Here is a 9,746-nt window from a genome sequence, read left to right on the forward strand (position 1 = left end):
TGCACAGCTCGTGTCGATATCCGTGGTTTTGTGTACGTCGGCGAGTTTGTAGTCCTCCGTGAGTGTTCGAGGGACTTGATCCTCGGTCTTGACTTTCTCCACACGAACGGTGCTGTCATTGACCTCCACGAATCACGGGTCACGTTCTCGACGAAACGGGCCGTGGCACGCACTGACACAGACGATTCACGCTTCACTGCTCTGCGACTTGTTGACGACGACGTAATGGTGCCACCCCGGTCCAGTGTGCTAGTTCTCGTGAGGAATGATTTATTCCACGACTACGAAGGTGTCGCTGATAGCCACGTACCCCTGCTGCTCGAGAAAGGAGTAGCCATCGCTCGCGGGCTCGTCCAACTACAAGACGGTTGTGCTAGTGTGAAGGGCTGTGTACGGGAGGCCTAGGCATGGCACAAAAGAACTCTCTCCATCGACGAACACCAGAGACACTGTGTCTTTCTCAAAATTATCGCCCTGCTCCGTCAGCGAAGGCGGTTGTGTGGAATGCAGCGGGCGCAACACAAAGACGTGCGAAATAGCCAGCGGGCAAAAGAGGAGAGGCCGCGCGCGGAGCCCTGCGCGACCACACGCATCCCTGCGGCCCGTTTTGCAGCGCGTCCCCAACTCCCCCCCCCCCCCCCCCCTTTGGCGCAGAGACAGGCACGTTTGTGCGTTTGTGTGGGCGCGCATGCACGCCTGCAGACGGCCTTGTTGCGAGGTACGGGCTGTGGGCTCGGAGAAGGCTAGGAGTTGGGTCTTTATTAAGGGAAGTTAACCAAAAAGAAAAGAGGGCCCCAGTTCCTTGGAAAGTACAGACTGGCTCCCCGAGCAGCTGCTCTCTTCCGCTGCTAGAGGAGGAATCTCTTTGTCCGTTGACGGCCAAGTTTTCGAATGCTGTGGTCGCGTGTCCAAGCCGCGGTTCTTGGAAGAGACCACCCCGGGTTCTGATGCGAGAAGAGAGAGGACAGCCGTGACCCTCATAAATATGTCAACTTCGAGAGGAGTGCGTCTTCGGCTGAACATGAGACCCGCGTTCGCGAAGAGGCCGGCACCCTGCGGCGCAGAGGGTAGGCCGGGACGCTCGCGGCAAAGAGAGTTTCCCGGAGCTCGCGGGCCCACAGGCCAGCAGTGTCTTGAAACGCAACGGCCTTACTAATGGCTCGAGGTGGCGAGGGAGGCCGGCAAGTTAGCACCAAGAGGGCTCCCAGCAGAGGAGGCGAGGAGGACACCGAAGGAAAGAAAGGGAGTCCTCAGAGAGACGCGTTGGGGACAGATGAGACAAAGGAGAGAACGGGAAGAGACGGGCGAGGTGGACGGAAGCAGATCGCGCTGGTCTGGGGTCGGTGAGGCCGGACCCGAGGGCATCCGTTGCAAACTGACCGCCAGCCGAGACGCCCAAGAAGCCGGACGCCACAACCCGTCAGAGTACCGCCAGCCGAGACGCCCAAGAAGCCGGACGCCACAACCCGTCAGAGTACCGCCAGCCGAGACGCCCAAGAAGCCTGACGCCACAACCCGTCACAGTCACCGAACCGTAGGACCGCCACCAGGCTGAGCGCCACCCCCGCCAGAGCAGCCGAGAGCGAGGCAGCGGTGACAGCGATGAGCGGAAGACAGCGGTGAGCGGAACTCCCAGTTTCACCTTCAGGCAGAGTGTAAATAAATCAGGTTGATTCGGAGGCGTTGTGTGTTGGCTCATTTCTCCTCGCTTCAGCAGAACCCGTAGATAGCAACAAACAACTGTGTTGCATTGTGACTGACCCCCGACAGGCGGGAACGTCACAAGTGGTGGCAGCGGTGGGATCTTGCTGAAGTTTTGGTGCGAGACCATTAACCCTCGTACCTGAGGAGAAAGGGGCCAACATGTCGCTACAGGAATCACCGAGTCTTCGCGAGGGGTTGATAGGAGCTAATGAGATGCTGTTGGGAGCTGTGATTCCATCATTCACGGGGTGTGACAATGGTCCCAAGATAAGGGAATTTCTGCAAATTTTAGAGCAGGTCGGTAATCTGGGCGGATGGCAGGAGAAACAATTAGTCGGGATGGCGCGATGTAAGATGGTCGGGGCTGCTCTGGACTTTGCATGGTTGGATGAGGAGGTGGCAGGCGTGACTTCGTATAAATCGTTTAAAGCGCTCGCGCTGAAACGATATGATACTGAGCCGGCGTGCAAGAAGTTTGAGAAGTTTCTAAGCGCAAGGCAGAGCATTGGTGAGAATGTACGCTCGTTCGCGAGCCGGTTGCGTAGGCTCGGAACAGAAGCTTTTGAGGACATCGATGGCGATGACACGTCGAAGAGAGAAGCGAGGCGCGAAATCCTTAGGGAGCAGCTCGCCTTTATTTTTCTGAATGGGCTCCGCGATCCGGTTAGGCGATTTGCTCTGTCACACGATCCCAAGACATTCGAAGAGGCAGTGGAGATAGCGTCTAGAGAAGAGCAGTTAGAGGAAGTGACGAGCACGAGCACCGCGACTGTCCGACTTGTAGAAAGCAGAGAGGAGACGGGTGATTTTGGTGAACGTCTGGATCGGCTGGAGAAGCTGCTCGAAGAGGTCCTTCGGATACGTCAGGGCCCTCCATCTGGGCAGGTGCGAGGATTGAATCGACGCGTAAAATCAATCGCCTGCTTCTCGTGCGGCAGGTTAGGGCACATCTCACGTTTTTGTCGTCTGCGTCAGATATCGCACGGGCACATTTCAGGGCGCTTGGACCTCTCCGAGCAGCGCAAGAAGGAAGGCGAGGCGAGCCCTGAAGGTATCCAGGGGCCAGATAAAACATCTACTGAGAACCGTCCCGAGCGAGGGTGTTCAGAAGCGGCAGTGAGCCTATGCACGGACAAAGCAGAAGGAGTTCGCGAGCCAAGGGAGACCGATCGCCATTCAGACGCGCTCAGCAGCGCGGCGGACGCAGGGCTAACCGAGGTTCCTCCTGTGATTGAGCAAACCCGCCTGTACGAGGAGCAGAGGAAAGATTTGTCTGTGCTAAAATTGATAAACGAGTGCGACAGCTCAGAACGAAAAGAGTCAAGATTGTATCATTTGGATTCCTGTGGTTTGCTGCGTTTCAGAGACAAAGCGCACGGTGCCTCGAACCGAGTAGTTGTCCCTTTGCTAATGAGGAGTGAAATTGTGAGGTTATGCCACGATATGGAAGGCGGAGGACATCTAGGATTTCAAAAGGCCCGCCGGGCGGTTAGCAAAGGCTATTTCTGGCATGGACTGAGACAAGATGTTGCAGAACACTGCAGAAACTGCCAGTGGAGAAAGAAACCGAGGGTGAGCGAATTGCATGGACCACCTCCTAATCTTAGTGTGACTTAGGGGAAGTCTGGTAGTTGCCACGACCATTGAACTGTGCTCATGATTTCTGCGGTTGCGTGTTTTACATATAGAGGGCGGAGTTGTCCGCCGTGTGAAATTTACTCCTCTGCCTGGGGGGACTGAGGGTCCGCCCACATTGTGCCGTGTTGTGAAACCAGTGCTTGTGCGCGACGACGATGTTTGGCAGCTTTGTTGTGCTCGAAATATGACTGCTGCCATAAGATTGAGTAGCGAACTTTGCGACGTACTGTTGGTTGTGAAAGTGCGGTGATCACAAAATTTTCATAGAAAATTTCTTTATAAGAAGAGGGGGTTGTGAAGGGCTGTGTACGGGAGGCCTAGGCATGGCACAAAAGAACTCTCTCCATCGACGAACACCAGAGACACTGTGTCTTTCTCAAAATTATCGCCCTGCTCCGTCAGCGAAGGCGGTTGTGTGGAATGCAGCGGGCGCAACACAAAGACGTGCGAAATAGCCAGCGGGCAAAAGAGGAGAGGCCGCGCGCGGAGCCCTGCGCGACCACACGCATCCCTGCGGACCGTTTTGCAGCGCGTCCCCAACTCCCCCCCCCCCCCCCCTTTGGCGCAGAGACAGGCACGTTTGTGCGTTTGTGTGGGCGCGCATGCACGCCTGCAGACGGCCTTGTTGCGAGGTACGGGCTGTGGGCTCGGAGAAGGCTAGGAGTTGGGTCTTTATTAAGGGAAGTTAACCAAAAAGAAAAGAGGGCCCCAGTTCCTTGGAAAGTACAGACTGGCTCCCCGAGCAGCTGCTCTCTTCCGCTGCTAGAGGAGGAATCTCTTTGTCCGTTGACGGCCAAGTTTTCGAATGCTGTGGTCGCGTGTCCAAGCCGCGGTTCTTGGAAGAGACCACCCCGGGTTCTGATGCGAGAAGAGAGAGGACAGCCGTGACCCTCATAAATATGTCAACTTCGAGAGGAGTGCGTCTTCGGCTGAACATGAGACCCGCGTTCGCGAAGAGGCCGGCACCCTGCGGCGCAGAGGGTAGGCCGGGACGCTCGCGGCAAAGAGAGTTTCCCGGAGCTCGCGGGCCCACAGGCCAGCAGTGTCTTGAAACGCAACGGCCTTACTAATGGCTCGAGGTGGCGAGGGAGGCCGGCAAGTTAGCACCAAGAGGGCTCCCAGCAGAGGAGGCGAGGAGGACACCGAAGGAAAGAAAGGGAGTCCTCAGAGAGACGCGTTGGGGACAGATGAGACAAAGGAGAGAACGGGAAGAGACGGGCGAGGTGGACGGAAGCAGATCGCGCTGGTCTGGGGTCGGTGAGGCCGGACCCGAGGGCATCCGTTGCAAACTGACCGCCAGCCGAGACGCCCAAGAAGCCGGACGCCACAACCCGTCAGAGTACCGCCAGCCGAGACGCCCAAGAAGCCGGACGCCACAACCCGTCAGAGTACCGCCAGCCGAGACGCCCAAGAAGCCTGACGCCACAACCCGTCACAGTCACCGAACCGTGGGACCGCCACCAGGCTGAGCGCCACCCCCGCCAGAGCAGCCGAGAGCGAGGCAGCGGTGACAGCGATGAGCGGAAGACAGCGGTGAGCGGAACTCCCAGTTTCACCTTCAGGCAGAGTGTAAATAAATCAGGTTGATTCGGAGGCGTTGTGTGTTGGCTCATTTCTCCTCGCTTCAGCAGAACCCGTAGATAGCAACAAACAACTGTGTTGCATTGTGACTGACCCCCGACAGGCGGGAACGTCACACTAGTGTGCTCCTTACAAATTTTGCCAACGAGTTGCAGCACCTCGCCAAGGGCACGGCTGTCGCCTTCCTGCATGACTTCGCTGTGGTGCCTCAAGTGTGCGCCCTGGAGACAAGCCCTGAAGACCAGGCCCCACCATGCCCTGTCCTTCAGTCCGTCAGAATCAATCCCGATTTGGCGCCTGAGCAGAAGGCTCTTCTCTCGGCGCTTCTAACCGACTTCGCGGGTTGTTTTGCCACAAGCTCCAGGGTCGGTCGTACGCCTGTCGCAAAGCATCGCATTATCACCGACGAGACTACACCACCCGTATGCCAGCGCCCATACCGCGTTTCTTCGACGGAACGCGAAGCCATTAAAAGGCAAGTGGACGAAATGCTCGCCGACGATGTCATTCAACCGTCGACAAGTCCATGGGCGTCACCGGTAGTCCTCGTGAAAAAGAAAGACAGCACCCTGAGATTTTGTGTCGATTACCGCAAACTGAACAACGTGACGAAAAAGGACGTTTACCCGCTCCCCAGGATTGATGATGCACTCGACAGACTACGTGATGCCAGGTTCTTTTCCTCCTTGGATCTCAAAAGCGGCTACTGGCAGATAGAGGTGGACGAGCGAGACCGCGAGAAAACTGCTTTTGTGACGCCTGATGGTCTATACGAATTTAAGGTCCTCCCGTTTGGACTATGCTCAGCGCCGGCCACTTTCCAACGCATGATGGACACTGTCTTGTCTGGGCTCAAGTGGCAGACGTGCCTCGTATACCTGGACGATGTCGTCATTTTCTCGCCCACCTTCGAGCAACACTTGGAGCGGCTGCGCACAGTGCTCCGGGCGCTCCAATGTGCGCAACTTACGATCAAGCCCGAGAAATGCTATTTCGGTTTTGAGGAGCTTCGTTTCCTCGGCCATGTTGTCAGCGCGCGCGGTGTTCTCCCAGATCCCAACAAGACCGCTGCTGTCTCCAGTTTCCCGCGTCCCACTGACAAAAAGACCCTTCGACGTTTTTTGGGACTGTGCTCTTAGTATCGACGATTCGTCCAAGATTTTTCCAAAATAGCTGAACCCTTAACAGCGCTGACCAGAGACGACACACCCTTCTTGTGGGGAAGCGACCAAGAGGATGCTTTCGTGGAGCTTCGCCACCGCCTGCAACGTCCACCGATACTCGCCCATTTCGATGACGCCGCAGCAACTGACATACACACTGATGCTAGCAACGTAGGCCTTGGGGCGGTCCTGGTACAGTGGCAGGATGGCGCCGAACGAGTCATCGCATACGCAAGCCGTACACTTTCGCGCTCGGAATGCAACTATTCAACGACTGAGAAAGAATGTCTTGCGGTAGTCTGGGCCATCAGTAAGTTCCGCCCATACCTATACGGAAGACCATTTCGCGTTGTCAGTGATCACCACTCATTATGCTGGCTGGCCAGCCTCAAAGATCCATCTGGGCGGTTGGCGAGGTGGAGCCTCCGTTTGCAGGAGTACGACGTAACGGTCGTGTACAAGTCGGGGCGGAAGCACCAAGATGCGGATTGTTTATCACGCGCGCCAGTGGACCTTGCTTCCCCGGAAATCACTGAAGACTTCTCTTTCCTTGGTGCTGTTAGCGCAACCGATATGGCGCAGCTTCAAAGGGAAGACCCAGAGTTAGCGCCGCTCATCGCGTACCTGGAAGGCTGCGACGGTCCCCGCGTTCCTCGTGTTTTTCTTCGTGGACTCAAATCCTTCACTCTGCAGAACGGCGTCCTCTACAAGCGCAACTTTGAGAGCAACACTGCAACATTTCTGCTCGTAGTCCCGTCCGAGTTGCGACCTGATATCTTGAGCGCTTGCCACGACGAACCATCTGCCGGCCACCTGGGGGTCAGTCGTACCTTAGCGAGGATTCGGCAGAGGTACTACTGGCCAAGATTACTTCCGTCAGTGCGGACATACGTCAAAACCTGTCGCGACTGCCAGCGCCGTAAGTCTCCTCCCTTCAAACCCGCAGGATTTCTTCATCCCATAGCGCCTCCGAAGACGCCTTTCCAACAAGTGGGAATGGACCTACTCGGCCCTTTCCCGAAGTCATCCACTGGAAAACGTTGGATTGCTGTCGCGACGGATTATTTGACGCGGTACGCTGAGACAACGGCGCTTGCAAACGGAACTGCTGTCGAAGTGGCTACGTTTTTTGTACACAACATCGTGCTGCGTCATGGCGCTCCTGCGGTTATAATTACTGACCGTGGAGCTGCTTTCACAGCCCGCTTGACTCAGGCAGTCCTAGATCTGACCCACACCAGCCATAGGCGTACAACAGCGTACCACCCACAGACAAATGGTTTGGTAGAGCGCCTTAACAGAACCCTGGCCGACATGCTCTCCATGTATGTGGATGTGGAGCATAAAACATGGGACCAAATTCTCCCATACGTAACGTTCGCTTACAATACGGCCCTGCAAGAGACAACGCGGCTCACGCCCTTCCAGCTTGTTTTCGGTCGTCCAGTTGTTACTTCTTTGGATGCCATGTTGCCCGTCGACCCTCAGTGTGACCTAGAGCCAGATCTTGACGTCGCCACTTTCGTTCAGCGGGCTGAAGAAGCACGTCAACTGGCCAGGCAGCGAATACACCGTCAACAGCACGCCGACGCTGACCGCTACAATCTCGGACGGCGATTTGTTACGTACGAACCAGGCGACCATGTGTGGGTTTGGACACCAGTTCGTCGCCGTGGGTTGTCCGAAAAATTACTGCGCCGATACTTCGGACCTTACCGAGTTCTCCGCCGCATTAGCGACGTGACGTACGAAGTTTCAACGGCAACCCCAGGCCGCCCTTCGCGCAGACCACCGCATCCGGATGTTGTGCACGTCGTTCGTATGAAGCCGTACCACGACCGTCCTGCTGATTGTACTTGACGCTGAGTGCCGCCGGTTGTGTGTCGTGATAGCTGTGTCTCACTTTCCGTGTCTAACCCATTTTCCCCTCTGTGAAAGCGGCCCGCATCGAGGCGATGCTGCAGGGGAGGGAGCAATGATACAGCTCAGAAGTGGACGAAGAAGAAGTGCTTCGCCATCTCGCTTGTGACGAGGAAGAAGAAGTGGTTCGTCTTCTTGCTGGTGACCGCTCGGCAGACTGGAGCAGTTCTTGTGTCTCTGTGTGCTGTGTAATATTCGTGACAATATTACCTGAAAGTATCGCCTGTGCATTGTCTCTGAACTGCCTGATGCCTTAATGGAACGAGTGCACAAAGTTTCTATATTTTTCTGGCCTGCTATCCAGTAGTATCCACAACCAAGTGATCCCTGATATTGTGTTGTTTCCCGAGGTAGCGCCAGCCGCCCAGAGATGTTCTCTACATGTGGGCTTAATCCTGTGCCAGACTGCCTCCTAACTGACAAGAAAGTCAGGTCCAAGACAGAACATGACTGGTCCAGACTGTTCCAAGGAACAACCAGGAACAAGGAGCAGCCTTTCACTTTCAGCAAGCTTGAACAATGGCTGCATTTCCTTCTCATCCTTTCACAACAAACGAAGCCACACTTACCAGACATGGTTGGTGTGGTACAGACAGACACCGTCCGGCCAGTCAGGGACCACCGAGAACTGGCAGTGGTGGTGCTTGCGGCTCCGGTACATAACCATCGAGTGTAGCCATGCTGCAACAGAAGCACGATCTTATGTAGGAGCTGGTGGCATTAGACAATGAGGCCCTTTTGCAACAGCCACCATTTTCTGGTTTTTACTGGATACTCCTGACAATGAATACAGACCACAATGCCAATGCTTCGTACAGGCACAAGCTTCGCACTGGCCACCTGGGTGGCATGCGAAGAGAGCAACGCTTCACTACTATTGTACCATAACAGCACTTGCCACGCTGCTTTCCAGTTTTGGCAGTTCCTCCCACACCCATGAAAACAGTGCTGCAGCACATGAAAGGGATGAGCCAGTTGTGACCAGCAAAGAACTGACTTCACGAAGTGCAGTCGCAGGAATTTTCAAGGGGCATTGCTACAGCCTTTTACTATAATGCAACTTCATGGCGAGTGAATCGAGAGAATTCGAAAGTTGAAAACTAGCTTAGAATTCTACCGCACATTTTGTCTTTAATGACTACTATTTTCAAAGTAACAAGCAGCTAATAAACACAGCTTAGGTTGGCAAATCTTAAGAACAAAGAATGAACACTAGGTTAGAACTTCCTATAATACAGACCTTAATTTGGCCAGTGTTAACAAACAGTACCATCTCTACCAAATGTAACCAGGTAGCTGTGACCATAGAAAATGCAGGCTGGTGGGGGATCGTCACGCTGTGGTCGTCAGCCCTCGTCGGCTGCGAGCACAACCTACATGACTGACAGGAACCTCAGCTAGCACTATCACCCCCCTCTGGATAAGATAAGCCATGAGAGTCCGTAAAGACAGCCTGCTTACTTTTGCCAAAGATGGTGCATTCTGCGACTTCACTCTGCCTCTGAGAAAAGTGGTTGTGGTAACAGAATAATGGAAAGCTGGGCGAGTTGGTTCTGTTTGTAGAACATAGAACAACAGAATGAGGATGACACAAAGGAGGACAGAACAGGTGCTAACTTCCCACTGGTTTATTCGAATAGGAAAGCAACATATACAGGTTACCATGGTGATGATGTCATATCTGTCCTTGCTCACAAAATGCTTTGCAATGACACAATCTCATGCTACTGCAGTGTGACA

This window comes from Amblyomma mixtum, chromosome 10 (genome assembly GCF_055824585.1).
Source record: "Amblyomma mixtum isolate Tamu chromosome 10, ASM5582458v1, whole genome shotgun sequence".
NCBI lineage: Eukaryota > Metazoa > Arthropoda > Arachnida > Ixodida > Ixodidae > Amblyomma > Amblyomma mixtum.